Source organism: Dendrobates tinctorius, unplaced genomic scaffold (genome assembly GCF_039654945.1).
Source record: "Dendrobates tinctorius isolate UK_male_01 unplaced genomic scaffold, ASM3965494v1 ptg000250l, whole genome shotgun sequence".
Classification (NCBI taxonomy): Eukaryota; Metazoa; Chordata; class Amphibia; order Anura; family Dendrobatidae; genus Dendrobates; species Dendrobates tinctorius.
Genome location: NW_027361917.1, coordinates 17,600,275 through 17,620,831, shown reverse-complemented (window position 1 = coordinate 17,620,831; position 20,557 = coordinate 17,600,275). Strand labels below are relative to the sequence as shown.

General features: G+C 46.3%; 1 long non-coding RNA gene across 1 annotated transcript in view; it reads right to left on the bottom strand.

Annotated features, from left to right (window-relative positions):
* LOC141063367 (uncharacterized) overlaps positions 1–20,557 on the bottom strand; it is a 165,488-nt gene that overhangs the window by 34,818 nt on the left and 110,113 nt on the right. The window contains exon 2 of the long non-coding RNA XR_012224859.1: positions 13,849–13,955. This is a non-coding gene — a long non-coding RNA (uncharacterized lncRNA). The remainder of the gene's footprint in view (positions 1–13,848; positions 13,956–20,557) is intronic.

Here is a 20,557-nt window from a genome sequence, read left to right as displayed (position 1 = left end):
CCAAAATCAACAATGTTTCGGTCCCAAAGTGAACCTTCATCAAGTACTGCAACAAATGTGTATCATATACAATAAGTAAGCGACATATCTCAAATACATGATACTTTGAACATAAACAAGAGACAAAAAAAATATAAATGTCAAAATAGAAAATTAATCAACAGCCAATCAGGCATCATATACGTACTTAAAGTGCAAAAGAGAAGTTGGGAAGGAAAAAAAAAGAGGGGTATGGGGATACCTACCCGACTGCTCAGTGTGAACACACTCCAATATGTTGGGATAGAAACCAGCCTGAAAATATTAAATAATCAACCTGAGTGGTCATGAATACTAGATTGAGGTAAGTATCTCAGGTAAGTGAACGTACCGTGTAGAATGGGGTGCACCTTCAAGAGGTATAGTTAAATGATCAGTGGGTAAATTGACCCTATGGAGATAAATTGGTTGACATATCATATTGAGTGTGAGGGATATGTGTCAGTCATCATTTCAAAGCAATGGTACCAACCAAATTGCTCATTTGTATAAATTGCATCTAATGAGCATCCACTACCATGGGTATCAAAAAATCTGTAAAAGGAAGAGATATGTATGAGCATGTAAATAATAAGTAAAGAGCACTCAAAATTAGTAAAAATCAGTGGTGCTTACTTTCATGGATGGCATAAGGCACTTAAATATGGCCAGATGTATTCAGGAGAAAACGTCCTCTAATAGGATAATGGAAAAGTGTTTAAATCTCTCATATAGGGAAAAGCCTTTACCTATAATGATATATCCAATAAATATAAGAAAAAGTGTCCAGTTCGTGTAAGAGGAAACAACATATGGGGGAACTGGAGCCAGAGATATGCTTACTTATGTATGGTCTCACTGTCTACCAGGCAGTATTAGCGTCAGCCCTAAGAAAATAATATGGCCCATTACTGCTACTAGTGGAAAGCATTATAGGGTTAAATGTATTCAGAAGCACAGTGTATCTTACCAGTGGGCGGTGTGTCAGGCTCATCAGCACGGTGTCCACTGCTTGTTGTTGTTTCCTCTTACACTAACTGGACATATTTTTTCTTATATTTATTGGACATATCATTGTAGGTAAAGGCTTTTCCCTATATGAGAGATTTAAACACTTTTCCATTATCCTATTAGAGGACGTTTTCTCCTGAATACATCTCATATTTAAGTGCCTTATGCCATCCATGAAAGTAAGCACCACTGATTTTTACTAATTTTGAGCGCTCTTTACTTTTTATTTACATGCTCATACATCTCTCTTCCTTTTATTGATTTTTTGAAACCCATGGTAGTGGATGCTTATTAGATGCAATTTATGCAAATGAGCAATTTGGTGGGTACCATTGCTTTGAAATGATTACTGACATATCCCTCACACTCAATATGATATGTCAAATCGATTTATTTATCTCCATAGAGTCAATTTACCCACTGATCATTTAACTATACCTCTTGAAGGTGCACCCCAGTCTACACGGTATGTTCACTTACCTGAGATACTTACCTCAATCTAGTATTCATGACCACTCAGGTTGATTTTTTAATATTTTCAGGCTGGTTTCTATCCCAACATATTGGAGTGTGTTCACACTGAGCAGTCGGATAGGTATCCCCATACCCCTCTTTTCCTTCCAAACTTCTCTTTTGCACTTTAACCCCTTAACCCCCAAGGGTGGTTTGCACGTTCATGACCGGGCCAATTTTTACAATTCTGACCACTGTCCCTTTATGAGGTAATAACTCTGGAATGCTTTCATGGATCCCAGTGATTCTGACTTTGTTGTCTTGTGACATATTGTACTTCATGATAGTCGTAAAATTTCATTCATATAACTTGCGTTTATTTGTAAAAAAAAAAGGAAATTTGGCAAAAATTTTGAAAATTTCGCAATTTTCCAACTTTGAATTTTTATGCCCTTAAATCAGAGATACGGCACACAAAAAACTTAATAAGTAACATCTCCCACATGTTTACTTTACATCAGCACAATTTGGGAACAAACTTTTTTGTTAGGAAGCTATAAGGGTTAAAAGTTGACCAGCGATTTCCCATTTTTGCAACATCATTTTATTTTTACGGACCACATCACATTTGAAGCCACTTTGAGGGGTCTATATAATAGAAAATACCCAAAAGTGACACCATTCTAAAAACTGCACCCCTCAAGGTGCTTAAAACCACATTCAAGAAGTTTATTAACACTTCAGGTGCTTCACAGGAATTTTTTGAATATTTAAAAAAAAAAAAAATGAACATTTAACTTTTTTTCACAAAAATACTTCAGGTTCAATTTTTTTTTATTTTACCAAGTGTAAAAGGAAAAATTGGACTGGAAAAGTTATTGTGCAATTTGTCCTGAGCACGCCGATACCTTATATGTGGGGGGGAACCACTGTTTCGGCGCATGACAGAGCTCAGAAGGGAAGGAGCGCCGTTTGACTTTTTCAATGCAAAATTGGCTGGAATACAGATCGGTTGCCATGTTGCGTTTGGAGAGCCCCTGATGTACCTAAACAGTGGAAATCCCCAGCAAGTGACCGCATTTTGGAAACTAGACCCCTCAAGGAACTAATCTAGATATGTGGTGAGAACTTTGAACCCACAAGGGCTTCACAGAAGTTTATAATGTAGAGCCGTACAATTAAAAAATCAATTTTGTTTCCACAAAAATGATCTTTTCACCCCCAATTTTTATTTTCCCAAGGGTAACAGTACCCTAAAAGTTATTGTGCAATTTGTCCTGAGTCCGCTGATACCCCATATGTGGGTGTAAACCACTATGTGGGCACATGGCAGAGCTCGGAAGGGAAGCAGCGCCATTTGACGTTTTTGGCTGAAATTGAGATCGGACACCATGTCACGTTTGGAAAGCCCCTGATGTACCTAAACAGTGGAATCCCCCACAATTGACCCCATTTTGGAAACTAGACCCCCTAAGGAACTTATCTAGATGTGTGGTGAGCACTTTAAACCCCCAAGGGCTTCACAGAAGTTTATAATGCCCGGACATGAAAATAAAAAAAATCGTATTTTTTCCACAAACATGATCATTTAGTCCCCAATTTTTTTATCTTCCCAAGGGTAACAGGAGAAATTGGACCCCAAAAGTTGTTGTCCAATTTGTCCTGAGTACGCTGATCCCGGGAGAAAACTACTGTATGGGCACACGTCGGGGCTCGGAAGGGAAGTGACACGCTTTGGAATGCAGACTTTGATGGAATGGTCTGCGGGTGTCATGTGCATTTGGAGAGCCCCCGATGTACCTAAACTATTGAAACTCCCCACAAGTGACCCCATTTTAGAAACAAGACCCCCACGGAACTTATCTAGATGTGTGGTGAGCACTTTGAACCTCCAAGTGCTTCACAGAAGTTTATAACGCCTGGGCGTGAAAATGTAAAAATCATTTTTTCCACAAAAATGATATTTTTGCCCCCAATTTTTTATTTTCCTAAGGGTAACAGGAGAAATTGGACCCCAAAAGTTGTTTTGCAATTGGTCCTGAGTAGGCTGATATCCTATATGTGGGGGTAAAACACTGTTTGGGCGCATGGCAGAGCTTGGAAGGGAAGGAACGCCATTTGACTTTTTCAACGTAGAATTGGCTGGAATTGAGATCAGACGCCATGTTGCATTTGGAGAGCACCTGATGTGCCCAAACAGTGGAAACCACCCAATTATAACTCCAACCCTAACCCCAACACACCCCAACCCTAATCTCAGCCCTAACCCTAGCCCTAATGGGAAAATGGAAATAAATACATTTTCTTTTAATTTTATTATTTTTCCCCAACTATGGGGGTAATAACGGGGGGTTTGATTTACTATTTATGGCGGTTTTTATTTTTGGCAGCTGTCATACGCTAAAAGACACTTTTTATTGTAAAAATAGTTTTTGCATCACCATATATTGAGAGCTATAATTTTTCCATATTTTGACCCACCGAGTCATGTGAGGTCTTATTTTTTGCGGGACGAGTTGACGTTTTTATTGGTATCATTTTCGGGCATGTGACATTTTTTGATCGCTTTTTATTCCGATTTTTGGGACGCAGAATGAACAAAATCCAGCGGATTTATTCTTCGGGTCAGTATGGTTACAGCGATACCTCATTTATATCTTTTTATTTTTTGGCGCTTATATGCAATGAAAACATTTTTATATAAAAAATTATTTTTGCATCGCTTTATTCTGCGAGCTATAACTTTTATTTTTCCGCTGATGCCACTGTGTGGCGGCTCGTTTTCTGCAGGACAAGATGACGTTTTCAGCGGTACCATGGATATTTATATGTGTCTTTTTGATCGCGCGTTATTGCACTTTTTGTTCAGCGGTATGATAATAAATCAATATTTTTTGCTTCATTTTTTATTTTTATTTTTTTAAGAGGTTCGCTAAAGGGGTTAACTAATGGGACAGTTTTATAGGGCGGGTCGTTACGGATGTGGCAATACCAAATGTGTACTTTTATTGTTTGTTTTTTTTATTTCCAAAAAAATGAATTAGGGAATATTTTTATAATTTATTTAGCGATTTTTTTAAAATTATTTTTACACTTTTTTTAGCTTTATTACATTGTCCCAGGTGGGACATCACTGTCCTGTGACAGATCGCTGATCTGTCACAGGCACTACACAGGCTTCCTCCTTGCCTGCGCTTTGCAGGCATGAGGAAGCCAGCTCCCTGCAGGCCCCTGAAGGTCCCCGTCGCCATCTTGGATTCGGGGACCTGCAGGGATGGAGCCCCCCGCAGCAGCGCTGCACATTGAGCTGCTGTGGGGGGCTCAGCGAAGCACCAGCGAAGCACGGAGGGAGCCCCCTCCCTGCAGATGCTTCCCATTAACCCCCGGTACACCGCGATCGTGTTTGGTAATAAAGAGAGGCAAGGTAGTCAAGACCTATGGAGTGGAATTACCAGCAGACCATATAACAGATGTACAGACATGCTACAAGTACCTCGGCATCCCACAGGGATACGGTAGCCATGATGAGGAGGCAAAGAAAGCAGCAATATACAGTACAAACACCATCATAGGGTAAGACAGGTCTTAAAGAGCCAGCTCAATAGGAAGAATAAAATCCGCGCCATCAATACATATGCCCTGCCAGTTATCAGATACCCTGCTGGCATAGTGTGCTGGCCAAAAGAAAAGATGGAAGCTGCAGATATGAAGCCACGAAAGCTCCTCACAATGCATGGAGGTCTCCACCCTAAATCTAGCACCCAAAGATTGCATAACAACAGAAAGGAGGGTGGTTGAGACTTGATAAGCGTCCAAGCCACCATCATGGATGAAACAAGGAGTATCCAGGAATACATCAGAAGAATGGCGCCAGAAGATGAGATGCTGCGAGAAAGTCTAAGGCAGCAACAGCAACAGATCTCGAAGGAAGAACAGAAACATGAAGCACCATGGCAAGACAAGCCGTTGCATGGGATGTACCACCGACAGATAATGGAAGTGGCTGACATGGAGAAATAATACCAATGGCTTGAGAAAGCTGGACTCAGACAGCACAGAGGCACTAATCATAGCGGCACAAGAGCAAGCACTAAGTACAAGATCCATAGAAGCAGGAATCTACCACACAGGTCAAGACCCAAGGTGCAGACTATGCAAAGAAACCTCAGAAACAGTCCAACACATAGTGGAAGGATGCAAAATGCAAGCAGGAACAGCATATACTGAACGCCACAACCAAGTAACGGAAATTGTATACAGGAAAATCTGGGCAGCATATGGGCTAAACCCCCTAAGTCCAGGTGGGAGACCCCAGAAAAAATGGTGGAGAATGAAAGGGCTAAAATCCTGTGGGACTTCAAGATCCAGATGGATAAGCAGGTGTTGGCTACCCAACCAGACATTGTTATAGTAGACAAAGATCAGAAGACAGCAATGATAATAGATGTGGCAGTGCCAAGTGACAGCAACATCAGAAAATAGAATTAGACTTACCGGTAATTCGGTTTCTAGGAACCTTCCACGACAGCCACCTTGGAGGTTGTCTCCCCGCCCTTATAGGGGACAGGAATACAAAGAGGTTAAATAACCCTCCCCTTCCTGCTACCTCAGTGTTTTTTCTGAACGTACTAGCATGAATAGTTACCGCCAGTAGAGCAGGAATCATCAGGTAAACATATTATATAGGGAGGGAAATTAGTGCTGTCGTGGAAGGTTCCTAGAAACCGAATTACCGGTAAGTCTAAATCTATTTTCTCTAGTCACCTTCCACGACAGCCACCTTAGAGATATACCAACGTTAATTTCTTAGGGAGGGACTACGGCTTGCAGGACGCGTCTGCCGAACGTCAAAACCCTATTGAAATCCAGCCTATAGTGTCTGGTAAAGGTGTGCACAGAGGACCAGGTGGCAGCTCTGCATATCTGCTCCGAAGACGTGTTTCCTCTTGCTGCCCAGGATGTAGCGACTGATCGAGTGGAGTGGGCTTTTAACGACTTGGGAGGAGAGAGATTTCTTGAAGAATATGCCAAGGAGATGGACTGCTTGATCCAGCCCACTATCGTGTTCTTTGCCACTTTCTTCCCCAATACTGAAGGAACAGGTTCTGATCGATTCTCCAATCCTTGGTTTCTTCGAGGTAACGGAGAACCACTCTGCGGACATCCAAGGTATGAAATTTGCCTTCCTTTGGATTTGAAGGATTTGGGCAAAATGAGGGCAACACAATAGTCTGACTTCTATGAAAGTCTGACACCACTTTGGGCATAAAGAAGGGGTCTAGACGCAGTACTATACTGTCTGAGTTGAGTAGAAGGTAAGATTCCTGTACTGAAAGGGCCTGTAGCTCCCCCACCCGTCTAGCCGATGTGATTGTCACCAGGAACACTGTTTTGAGTGTGAGAATTTATTGGGATTTCTGACAGGGGCTCAAACGGGGCCTGCATCAGGCTATTGAGTACTAAATTCAGATCCCAGGGGGAACCTGACTAGGGAGCGAAGGGCGAATTCTGCCTGCTGCGGTCATGAACCGTTTGACCCAGCGGTGTTTGGCTAAGTCTTGGTCAAAAAAGGCACTAAGGGCAGATACCTGCACTTTTAACGTACTTGGAGTGAGCCCTAGATCTAACCCTTTCTGCAGAAAATCCAGTACCTGGGCAATATTTGGATGGGTGGAGTCAGGAGCCCCCGGAAGGCACCAGGAGGAAAATTTTTTCCATATTTTGCCATAAATTGCATTTGTTACCGGCTTTCTACTTTTTTGGAGGGCCCAGATTACTTCATCAGACAACCCTTTGGCCTTCAGAATGTTGGCCTCAATAACCAAGCTGCTAGACATAACTTGGTTGTGTTCGGGTGTAGCAATGGACCCTGAAAAATGAGGTCGGTCTTCTGGGGTAGAAGCAAGGGACCTTCCTGGGCCTTGTCCAACAGAGCGCTGTACCAGCTTCGTCCTGGCCACATAGGAGGCACCAGGATGGTCGTGACTCCGTCTGCTCTGATCTTTTGTAAATTCTTGCCAGCATCGGGATTGGGGGAAAGGCATAGGCCAGTCTGAAGACCCATGGATGGGCAAATGCATCAGTCTCCTGGGCTCCGTACGTGGGACTGAGGGAGAAATAGGTCGCCGCTTTTGTATTTTGCGCATTCGCGAATAGGTCGACTTCTGGGTCTCCCCATCTCGAGGCTCGAGTCTGGAAGACCTCTTGGTTTAGACACCATTCTTCTGGATGGACATCCTTCCTGCTCAGGAAGTTTGCCTGGACGTTTTCCGACCCCTTCAAGTGTACTGCGGAAATGGATAATAGGTGCTTCTCTGCCCAGAGCCCAGAGGAAGATCCTTGTTGCTACCTTCTTCAGACTGGTGTACCTTGTGCCCCACTGGTCACGTTGTCGGAGTATATCCGAACATGATGGTTCTGGACAAGGGCTGATGCGGCCTTTAGTGACTCTTCCACCGCCGTCAACTCCCTTAGGGTCGAAGAACCGGATCTTATGTTCTGGGGCCACAGCCCCTGGAAGTATGAATCCTCGATCATGGCTCCCCAGCCTCTCAGACTGGCATCGGTACATAATATTCTTAGAGGAAGCTGATCCCAGCTTACTCCTCGTCTCAGGTTTCGGTAACTCAGCCACCACCAGAGGGCCGATTTCACATGGCCTGGAAGTGGAACCCTTTTTGATAGGTTGTTTGGATACTTCCTCGCATTTATCAGGATGTATGACTGGAGGACTCGCGTGTGAGCTTGTGCCCAGGATACTGCCTGAATGCAGGTTGTCAGGGAACCCAGGATAGACATGGGGTCCCTCAGCGTCGGTGCCCTTTGGTCTCTGAAACGGATTATTCTCTGCCGAAGGTCTTTTTGACGATCCTCAGGGAGAAAGGACGTCCTTTTTTCCAAATCCAAGAGGATCCCCAGGAATTTTTTCCTCGAGAAAGGATAGAGGGCCGACTTCTGGAGATTCGGTATCCACCCTAGGGTTTCGAGTATCTGTAGGGTTTTTGACACGTCCTGGTTCAGCCGGGTTACCGATGGGGCGACGATCAGTAGATCATCTAGATATGGTACAATGCATATCCCCTGAAGCCGAATGGAGATGATCGCTTCTTTCATGATCACCCTTGGTGCCGGGGATACCCTGAACGGCAGGGCATTGAACTGTAGGTGGATGATTCCTCGGTCGTGGGAGACGGTGAACCTCAGGAACTTCTGGTGGTCTGGATGAATGGGAACGTGGTAATAAGTGTCCCTTAGATCTATCGCAGCCATCTGCCAGCCTCGTCCAACAAGAGGGATCGCTGATTTCACTGACTCCATCTTGAACCTTCAGTACTTGATGAAGTGATTCAGGGGCTTCAGGTTTATGATGAGCCTGTGCTTTCCTGAGGGTTTCTTTATCAGGAACAGGCGAGAGTAATGTCCTCTGCCCGCCTCTTGTGGCGGTACATACGAGACAACTCCTTCCCGTAGAAGCTCTTCTATCTGAAGCAACAGGACTTTTTGCAGACTTGGGGACTGTGCCGGGGTAATTCTTAGGGCATGTGGGGGTGGTGCTCGAACTCCAATTTTAGCCCAAATTGTATAGTGTGCAGGACCCACTGCTTCGAGGTCGTGGCCTGCCATTGGGCGAGAAACTCTGAGTCGACCCCCGACCCGCGAGTCACTGCTTCCCCGGGGGCTGCTGCTGTTGGGGCACAAGGATGTTTCTTCCTTTACCCCCTTTCGGGTAGCTCCATCAACCCGTCTTGCCCTTCCCTCTGAATGCCTTCTGAGAGGTCTGTTCTCTTGAGGGACGAAAAACCGCCTTGTGGTGGATATCTGTTCCGGCAGTGACTTATTCTTGTCGGAAGCCTTCTCAAGGATATCATCCAGGACAGGCCCCAACACGTGGTGCCCCTGGAAGGGGATGGCACAGAGTTTTGTCTCGGAGGTGATGTCGCCCCCCATGACTTCAGCCACAAGGCTTTCCTGGCAGAGTTTGAAAGGACTAGGGACCTTGCTGCCACCCGTACTGTTTCCCCTGAAGCATCAGCTAAATAACCCAACCTGTTGCCCTTTGGAGGATTGACAGGTAGTCTAAGATTTCCTCTCTTGGGGTACCCCCCGATAGGTGGTCCTCCAATGTACGTAGCCAGAAAAACAAAGATCTGGCTACGCAGGTGGATGCAATATTTGCTTTGAGCAGGTTCGTAGAAGCTTCCCAGGACTTTTTAAGGTGGCTTTCTATTTTGCGATCCATCGGATCCTTTAATTGGGAAGCATCCCCAAAGGGCAAGGACGTCTTCTTAGTGACTTTAGACACTTGGACGTCTATCTTAGGGATCTCCCAAATAGAACTATCACCCTCTAGGGGAAACAGATTTTTTAGCTCAGAGGGCACAGTGAGTGCCTTCTCGGGGGAGGACCACTCCTGAGCTATTAGGTCCTGTATAACCTCATGAACCGGGAAACCCTTTCTGCCTCTGGGTTTCAAACCTCCAAACATCTCATCCTGGACTGAGAGCCTGACCTCCTCCTCCTCCAATCCCATGGTATTTCTTACCATGGAGACTAACTCCTCCATATCCTCAGAGGAGAAATAATATTTTTTTGCATCATGACTGGGGGTGGACATGGAGCCCTCATTTTCCCAAATATCCTCCGATCCTGAGGAACGGACTTCTCCCGAGTCTGAGTCGGCTTCAATAGGTGCCCTTTTCCTCTTTTTTGGGGCAGGGCCTTGGGCCACCGGGGTCTGGGCTGCCATGGAGGTCTGAACCTACTGCCTAATGAGAGTTTTTATGCTGTCAAACAGGGAGGGTTGATCGGTACGCAGGATATTTTGCGTACAAGGTTGGCATAACTTTTTTGTAGTCAGAAGGAAACCTGACACCACATATACCACACTTGCAGGGGTTTTTAGGGGCAGAGGCCTTGTCTTCCTGTAAGAGAAGGCTTACTCAGACCTGTGCCACCAACTTTGACAGGCAAGGGACCGGCCCTGCTACTCACTGAAGGAGGGGGATAGCTGGGCTCCGCAGATGCTGCAGTTGAGGGCTTCTCACCATCCATGTCTGCACACACCACAGACACACTGCGCTTACTTGGAGCTGCTGCACCCTTTTTAAGGGTGATGCTGCGTTCATTTGCTGGGTGCTCCTCCCTCATCCCTGGGGAGGAATACCGCTCGACCCCCGCTGCCATTGGGCTCATTTCCCGGGTGCCGGCGCGCGTTTCCCCCTCACAGGACGCCAGGGCCGCAAACCGGAAGTGCGTGTCACCGCTACTTCCGGTCAATTGCCCGCCCCTTCTGACATGCGCACGCGGCTCCAATGCAGCGCTGGGAGGAAGGAGAAAGTCGGGGAGCTATGCAGGATCCTGGCAGGTACCATACTGCCCCGCTTTACCCCTGAGGGAGCGGGAGGGGTGGCCACGTCCCGAGTCACACCGGTGGTGGAGACGGGAGCAGCACATGGAGGAGGAGAGGCGAACCCCCCCCGACCTCGGCTGCCCAGCTTCGTGAGTACATAGGGGCTCCGCTCGCTGGCCACGGCAGCCCCTTGAGACCTCTTCATGCCCCGATAGGTGACAGGAAAAACACTGAGATAGCAGGAAGGGGAGGGTTATTTAACCTCTTTTTGTTCCTGTCCCCTATTAGGGCGGGGAGACAACCTCCAAGGTGGCTGTCGTGGAAGGTGACTAGAGAAAGAAGGAATATGAGAAGCTGGAGAAATACCAGGGCCTCAAAGGAGAACTGGAGAAGATGTGGAAGGTGAAAGCAACAGTGATTCCAGTGGTGATAGGAGCACTTGGAGCAGTGACCCCCTAAGTTGGAAGAATGGCTACAACAGATCCCAGGAGCAACATCTGAGCTCTTTGTCCAGAAAAGCGCAATACTGGGAGCAACCCTCAAACTCCCAGGCCTCTGGCAGAGGACCCCAGAATGAGAAAGGACAACAAAGACCACCCCATTGAGGGGTGAGAAGGAAGTTTTTATATATATATATATATATATATATATACATACACACACACACACGCATATACATATATATATATATACACAAACATATACATATACACACACATACATATATATGCATATATACAGTATATACACACACACACACAAACACGATTGATGGGGTGGCTGATGGCTATTGAGGTCCGCATTTTTGAGCAGTGGGATTCCCAGTAAAGCATGTTGATTGCACATGTGAAGTTTCATACATGTAGTAGTCAAATTATTGCAGTTTTCACCTCAACTCTATTTTTGCAAAGTTTGCAAATTACGTGAGTTGTCTCATCCTTTGCAGTGTCAAAAAAGGCCCAGGCTAGGCAACCTTTGCCACCCCTGCGAACTGCAGACCCGCGAATGCTGTTGGTCAAAGGCACAGTTGTGGCTGAGGATGCATTGCTCGTTGTGGCTGCATCACTACGTGTCTGCGGACATACGGAGCAACGTAACCTCCTCGCCTTCCTCCTCAGATGACCTACTAAGCTGTGTGCCTCTATGTTCACATCAACTGGGATCTAACACCTCATCATCATCATCCTCTGTGTTACCACATTCCTTGTCCTTGGAAACACCGTCCTCCTTGTCTTGGCCTGACAGGCCTCAAATATCTGAGGACCTTACTTCGTCCTGCCCTGGATCCAAGCTAAAAAAATGTGGGGCATCAGTGCAGATTTCCTTCCCCCTCTTGACTCTGCAAAGCTTTTAAGTTCACTTCTGATGACCATGGCAAAGAATGTGTGAACAGCTCTTCAGACTCGCCCATCTGTGGTTCTGTACAGTCAATTGTTCGATTGGAGAGGTGGGACACGGGGGGGGGGGGGGGAAGCAAGGGGAATTTTGGTGCCACCTCTGTGGACTGTACTGGGTGTAATGTTGAGGTGGACCTTGAACACCAAGCCTAATTTCCATTCCACCACGGCCTCGCTTTTTCCCAGTCATGTTGCTCAGATAGTGTGGTAGGAGCTCAGTATTAGCAACAAAAAAATTATATTTTAAACTCTGCACCACCTCTGCAAACAGCTGAATTTCAGCGACAGTAAATTCAAAGTTGAAATATGGCATGCTGTATCTTGTTATTCATAGAAAAAAGAACTGTTTGAGTGTGGATGAGGCCTGTATAAAAAGTTATGCCTCAAACAATTTGAAAGTCAGGTCCCCTACCAGGAACTGAAGAAATTTTTTGTGGCTTACGAATTAGGCCACTATAACACACTAGATGCTACAAACTATTTTAAAGTCAGGTCCCCTACTATATGACACTAGAAACAGAACAATTTTTGTGGCCTATGGATCTGGCCACTATAACACACTAGATGCTACAAACTATTCTAAAGTCAGGCCCCCTACTGTATGACACCAGGAAGAGAAGTTTTTTGTGGCCTATGGATCAGGCCTCTATAACACACTAGATTCTACAAACTATTTTAAAGTCAGGTTCCCTACTGTATGACACTAGTAATAGAACAATTTTTTGTGGCCTATGAGTCAGGCCTCTGCAACTTAATTTCAAGCCAACAAAATGACAAAGTGTGATACGGTGGGTTGTCTAACTTTTTGCCACTGAAAAATTGTAATTTTTTTTAATGTGCCTTAGGTCTTCAGACAGTTTCATGTCACCACAGTACTAAATGACAAGGAGGGATAAAGCAGCCTGTTTCACATTTAGCTAGTGAAAAATTATTAATTAAAATGCTATACTAATGCATGGAGCACAATAAAAGCAGTGCACAACACACTTGTAGAACATGTGCCCTGCTGGCTTTGTCTGTGGACCTTAGTAATGGCCAAAACAAAATGTCCGCCCATGTGTGAGGACATTGTGGGTGTTTCCTGCCCCCTGACTGGCTAGTCGCAATGTGCACACAAAGTTAGGAAGAAAAAAATGACTGTTTACAAGAACACCGTTTGCAGTTCTTCTGCTAAGCTGGACAAGTGGTCACTACAACCCTTTTTTCCTCTCACTCCTCTTCTCCTTAACCGCATACTATAAGATACACACATCCAATTAATTCCAGCAAACATGGCTGCCATCATGCTCTGAGCAGATTCTTTTGTTATTCCATGTTGCCTACAGCACTATGGTGTATTTCTGGGTGTTTTTCTACCTTTTCAACACTAACGAGTATTTCGCAAATCATGACCAGGTCCTAGGTTTTTACTTATATTTAAATAACCTATTACTTATCAGTTTTTCCCAGTTGCATTGTTTATATTTTATTTATTATCTCCCTCCCCCATTTTACCTTTATCAAATGCTGAAAGTATTGCACATGCCTTTTTGTCCAGGTAGATTTACAATGTAGGCTATTTCTACTTGGTGTAACACCACTTTAGCCGCCACCGTGGGAAGGGGGTTTGGTAGGTCTCACCTCAATATGGCACAGTGCCTCCAACCGTATCTTGCTAGGAGCTGTAGTGGGATGCAGGGGGGTCTTCCTCTTCTGCCAGGAATTGACTCAGGAAACCCCTGTCCACACTTTGTATACACTTACAAGAGAAGAGGTTGGAACAATTAACATGTTTATTTATAAAATGTATAAATGATATATATGGTAAGGGGATAGCAAGTAACAATAAAACAAATAGTATTACACAATCTACAAGTACAAATGCAATATAGGGCTTTGCAGTTAAGCTGAAAGTTAGGGATGACGCTTCCTCTTTAAATTACAACAAACACTCATAACTAGAGATGAGCGACTGCCTTTTTTTTAGGGTCGAGTCGGGTTTCTTGAAACCAGACTTTCTCAAAAGTCGAGTCGTCCGACTATGGGGAAAAGTCGTGAAAAGTCGTGAAACATGAAACCCAATACAAGTCAATGGGGAGAAAAGTCCCATTGGAGATCATAGGCCGCGTGCTCAGGTCCTTCTCCAGCTCGGATTGGTCCATCCGAAAAGCCAGGAAGGTCCTGGAAGCACGCGGCTATAAAAGGTTCGCATGGCCGCTCGGCCATGCGCTAGAATAGACTGCATTATCAGACTGAGGAGTGAGTGTTGTATGCATGTATGAAGGTCTCTGGTGAATGACTTAAGAAACCCCTACCCTTGGTACGCATGTGTTGTGCAGCCTAGCCTGTTAAGCGCCCAGGCTTAGGTGAAGGTAGGGCAGTCTGAGATAGGCATCAGTCTCCATCAGTGACTCGGCACGCCTCAGTGCACATGCTCTACAAACCGTAGTCAGCGTCTATAGCGGCGTCCGCAGTTGCGAACACACACGCTCAGAAGGTCTAGAGGGACTCTGACCCCGTGTCCTTGGGGCAGAGTTCTGTGACCGCTTTCTGTGCGCACATTGGCCGGGCTCTGTGAGCTAAACAGGCTCCGGCATTTATGTTCAGCGGTAGTGCGGCTCTGTGAGGTAGCAGAGTTCGCTCCTGTTCACACTGGGTGACGTTAACCCATGTGTGACCTTTCCACACCACTTTATACTCCCGCCATTACCTAGCAGCAGTGTACCACCTCTGCACGGTGGACCCCGGGCTGTGAACGCACCTATTATTTATAATTTGTTGCGTTCCGCCAGCCCTAACAGCTCTATTGTAGGGAGGGAAGTTCTCTATTGTTGTTGTTTTTACTTTTGCTTTTGAGTATATTGTGGCAGCAGCACAGACTGTGTGCTACTGAATTCTTATCTTATGTTTACCCATATGAAGTAAATACTGTTTACTCAAGATAATTTGCTCAGTGAAGTTCTCTTATGTATCGGTGGTCATTCTCAGAAGATGCACTCTGCTACATGTTATGGGCCCAGGCAATAGCCCAGACACATAAGGAATGCCAGGCAATAGCCCCAAGCAATAATCTCAGACACTGGAGAAGCAGATAAGCTCTGTAAACAGAAGGAGATAAAACCCAGTGAACGGAGGCTGAAAAAATCCAGATACAAAGGGACAAAGGAATTCATGATCCCAGGAACTGGAGGACCGCACACTGGAGATAATTACAGAGAATCACCACACACAGGATATACAGGAACTCTCAAGAAGAAAGAATATCTTCACTACAACTCTAAAACAAGTAAGGCTATATAAAAATGATGTGATCAAAACCACAAAAAAAGTACAAAGACCTGTATAGAATGTCAAAAAGTACCAAATTTTATTAATATTACATCATAAAAAAAAATGTTATTAGGACAACACATTGTTCAAAAATAAAAAATAAAAAGGACATTAACAGTGGCAATGTTGTATAGATAGTTCATATAGGGACTGGGTATAGAAAAATCAAAATTAGATTGTCTATAAATATTGCACAAAATTTTGTCCCAGTTCATATATGGCCACTTAAAATAGGAGACTAATCTATATAAATTTGTGCGTTGTTGGTGATCACCTATAAACAGACTAATTAGCTCCAAATAATTAAGGTGCCATAATACGATCATAGAGGAAAGTTCTTACCCAAAAGAGTCCAAATATACCACATGCAAAGCAGCCCCAATGCGCATTTCATGTAACGGCAATATTATTGTGCAGTTTACCAGATTCGTATATAGCCTTAATAAATGAACTAGGGACAAGACCTGAAAAAGACATCACATTAGAATTTGTGAAGACCAGACTCACAGATGAATATCAAAGAAGGAAAGAACAAACAAATGATTCTTCTACTGAAAAGGACAGTGGAAACGCTCTTAAAGCTACAGAATTTAAAAAACCCTATAATAAAGAGACAAGAGAATGTTTCAGATGTAAGGAAAAAGGTCATTTAAAGAAAGACTACCATATGGAAACCAGAACAACAAAAATTACAAGATAGAGAGCATACACAGAAAGTGAAAAACACAATTTCCAATTCATGTGAGAATAATTGGAATGGCACATTTAAAGTAACAGATAAGATGTTAGGCATCGGGTTCCTGTCGCTGCACACCAGGAATCCCGAGCCTTGCATTCGGCAGTCTCCCATTCCTCTCCGGCCACAGAGGAGGCTGCTCAGCAGACTCGTCGATCCCGGTGCTCTGCTCAGACTAGCTCTGTGGGTTTGGTTGCTGCTGCCACCTCTGGTCCAGCTATAGCAATGCATGCTGGTCAGCAGCAAGCTACTCCAGGAACTAAGTCCTCCTTTCAGTCCACTGAGCATGCCCGTGGAACGATCTCTCCTTGGAGATCAGAGGTCACATGCTCAGGTCCTTCTTCAGCTCGGATTGGACAATCAGGAACGTCCCGGAAGGACGCTGCTATAAAAGTTTTGCATGGCCGCTCGGCCATGCGCTAGTATAGACTACATTACCAGTCTGAGGAGTGAGTGTTCTATGCATGTATGAATGTCTCTGGTGAATGACTCATTAAGAAACCCCTACCCTTGGTACCCATGTGTTGTGCAGCCTAGCCTGTTAAGCGCCCAGGCTTAGGTGTAGGAAGAGGCAGAGTCCCAGACTGGCATCAGTGTCCACCGGTGGCTCTGCAGGCCACGGTGCACGTGCTTGACGCTCCACCATAGTCAGCGTCTATAGTGGCGTCCGCAGGTGTGACGCTGCGCACTCAGGTCTAGAGGGACTCTGAGACCCCGTGTCCTTGGGGCAGAGTTCTGTGACAGCATTTTGTGCACTCTGTTGCAGAGCTCTGTGAGCTAAAACAGGCTCCGGCATTTATGTTCTGCGGTGGTACGGCTCTGTGAGGTAACAGAGTTCGCCCTGTTCACACTGGGTGACGTTAACCCACATGTGACCTTTTGTATACTGCTTTATACTTCCGCTATTACTAAGCAGCAGTTTACCACCCCTGCACGGTGAACCCCGGGCTGCAAATGCACCTTACTATTTTATTATTTGATGCGTTCCGCCAGCCCTAACATTATACTAGCGCCAGGGTCTGGCTAGTAATGGAGGACGAAAAACAACTGCTGCAGCTGGGAGGCAGGTTGGCGGCTCTCGAGCATTCAGCCTCAGCTGCGGAAGTTACTGCGGTCACTGTTCAGGCAGCCACGGAGGCCATCTCCCATGTGACCACTGCCATCCCTGCTCCGACTTTGTCCCGCCTCCCTCTGCCTGAGAAGTTCTCGGGTGATAGTGCCTCATGTAGGGGTTTTGTCAGCCAGTGCGCTATATAGCTAGAGCTGCTGGCGGCACGATTCCCCTCAGAGCGGGCTAAGGTGGGATTTATCATCTCCCCTCCTGTCGGGCAGGGCTCTGCAGTGGGCCACTCCACTGTCGGAGCGCGGTGACCCCATGCTACAGAGTGCCTCTCAGTTTCTGGTCACTCTGAAGCAAGTCTTTTTGGGGCCTCGGGTCACACATGACACTGCACACCAGCTCCGGGATTTTACACAGGGTTCGTCCTTGGTCAGTCAATATGCCATCCACTTCCGGACTCTAGTCCCAGAGCTGGAGTGGCCTGATAAGGTCCTCATTCCCATCTTCTGGAGAAGCCTGGCTGATCATGTCAAGGATGCCCTGGCCACTAGGCAGGTTCCCACAACGCTGGAGGAGCTCATTACCGTCTCCACCTGCATTAATCTTCGTTTTACCGAGTGAGGGTTGGAGTGGGCCCAGTCCAGCCAGAGGTTTAGATTGGCACCAACCTTCACTAAACCTCCGGAACTCCCTGATCAAGTGTCTGAGATTCCAGAAGCCAGAGGTGTCTCGCATGGGTTCCAAGCCCCGGTCCGCGCGAGCATCCCTAGTCTGTTCCCTCTGTCGGCAGCCTGGTCACCATGCCAACAGGTGCCCACAGTCTAGTGGCTGTCAGAGGGGGTCTATTAGACACAGCGACATTTTCATCCAAGTTGTCCTTTAAGGAGACACTTGAGTTCGACTCACCCTCTCTGGAGGTGCAGGTTTGTGTGGATTCTGGAGCAGAGGGCAATTTTATGTCCTCCGCCTTCGCCCAACGGCACGCAATCCCCTTAGTCTTGCTACCTTAGCCTGTTACTATCAGAGTGGTGAATGGAGCGACACTACCCTCCCAGATTATCCACCAGACTGCTCCACTGAGTCTCTCCCTGTCTCCATCCCAATAGGAGACGTTATCCCTCCTTGTGATGCCCAAGGGCATCGATCAGGTCCTCCTAGGGGTTCCCTGGTTGCGTTTCCACTCTCCTCATATAGAGTGGTCCTCGGGAAAAATTCTCAGTTGGAGTAAGTCCTGTCAGGGTAGATGCCAGAGGGACTGTGTACAGGTCACTACCACAGACGTTCCCGCAGATCTTTCCTCGCTCCCCAAGTACTATCACCATTATGCGGACATTTTCTCCAAGAAAGCGGCGGAGAGTCTTCCACCGCACCATCCCTATGACTGTCCTATTGACCTCTAGCCCAGTGCTGAGCCTCCTCGGGGTCGTGTCTATCCCCTCTCTCTCCCGGAGACCGAGTCCATGTCTCAATACATCAAGGAGAATCTGGCAAGGGGATTCATTAGGAAGTCAGTGTCACCAGTGGGGGTGGGATTCTTCTTTGTCCAAAAGAAGAATGGAGAATTACATCCCTGCATTGATTACAGGGGTCTTAACACCATCACCGTTAAGAATAACAATCCTCTACCCCTGATTTCAGAACTGTTTGATAGATTACGAGGAGTGAGGGTTTTTTCCAAGCTGGATATACAGGGGGTCTAAACCTGATACGCATCCGTGAGGAGGACGAGTGGAAGACTGCCTTTAACACCAGGGATGGCCATTACGAGTATCTAGCCATGCCCTTTGGGCTCTGTAATGCTCCTGCCGTCTTCCAGGACTTTGTGAATGATATCTTTCGAGATATGCTCTCTACCTTGGTGGTTGTCTATCTGGACGATATTCTCATCTTCTTTCCAGAAACGGACTCCCACCGGAGAGGTTTGCAAGGTCTTCAACCGTTTACGGGCAAATTCCCTCTACGCCAAGTTGGAAAAGTGCCTGTTTGAGCAGGAGTCCTTGCCTTTCCTGCGCTATATCATCTCTGCCCAGGGTTTGGCTGTGGATCCTGCCAAGCTGCAGGTGGTAATGGACTGGCAGGAACCCCACTCTCAAAGCGGTGCAGCACTTTTTGGGGTTCATAAACTACTATCGCCAGCTCATTCCCCACTTCTCCACCTTGGTAGCTCCCTTGGTTGCCATTACCAAAAAGGGAGCTAACCCCAAGTTATGGTCAGAACAGGTCTCCAAGGCCTTTTCCTCTATTAAGTCCCACTTTGCTAGTGCCCCGATTCTACATCGTCCCGATGTAGATAAACCTTTCATCTTGGAGGTAGATGCCTCTTCCGTCAGTGCCAGAGCGGTCCTCTTCCAAAAGTATGCTCAGGGTCAGAAGCACCCCTGCTTCTTCTCTAAAACTTTTTCTCGGGCGGAGGGGAACTATTCCATCAGGGACAGGGAGTTGCTAGCGATGAAATTGGCCTTCTTGGAGTGGAGACATCTCCTGAAGGGTGCCCGGTACCCTTTCCGGGTGTTCACCAACCATAAAAACTTGGTCTATCTCCAAACCGCCCAGGGGTTAAATTCTCGCCAAGCCCGATGGTCTCTTCTCCTGGCTCCACTTCACCCTACATTTCCTTTCCGGTGAGAAGAATGTCCGGGCCGATGCGCTCTCTCGCACCGTGGTGTCAGCGGAGGAGGAGAAGTCTCGGTTAATTGTACCATCTGAGAGCCTGAGGACAGTGGCTCCGGTTGCCCTTGAGTCTGTAACCCTGGGCAAGACTTTTGTCCCTGTCCATTTGCGTCTGGAGGTCCTCTCTTGGGCTCACGCGTCCAGGGTGGGTGGACACTTTGGTACTAAGTGGACAATTGAGCTTTTGACGATGACATACTGGTGGCCGCATATGGCCCGTGACGTCAGACTATATTCAGGCGTGCGTCTCCTGCGACAAGAATAAGTCTTCCTGGCAATGACCCACTGGGTTACTTTACCCCTTACCGGTGGCGGACAGGCCCTGGGAGATGGTTGGCATGGACTTTGTGGTGGGTCTACTCAAGTCCAGTGGCAGCACAGTTATTTGGGTCATCACTAGAGATGAGCGACTTTGCCTTTTTTAGGGTCGAGACGGGTTTCATGAAACCAGACTCTCAAAAGTCGAGCTGAACGAAATCGGCCGACTATAGGGAAAAGTCGTGAAAAGTCATGAAACCCAATGCAAGTCAATGGGGAGAAAAGTCGGCAGTGAG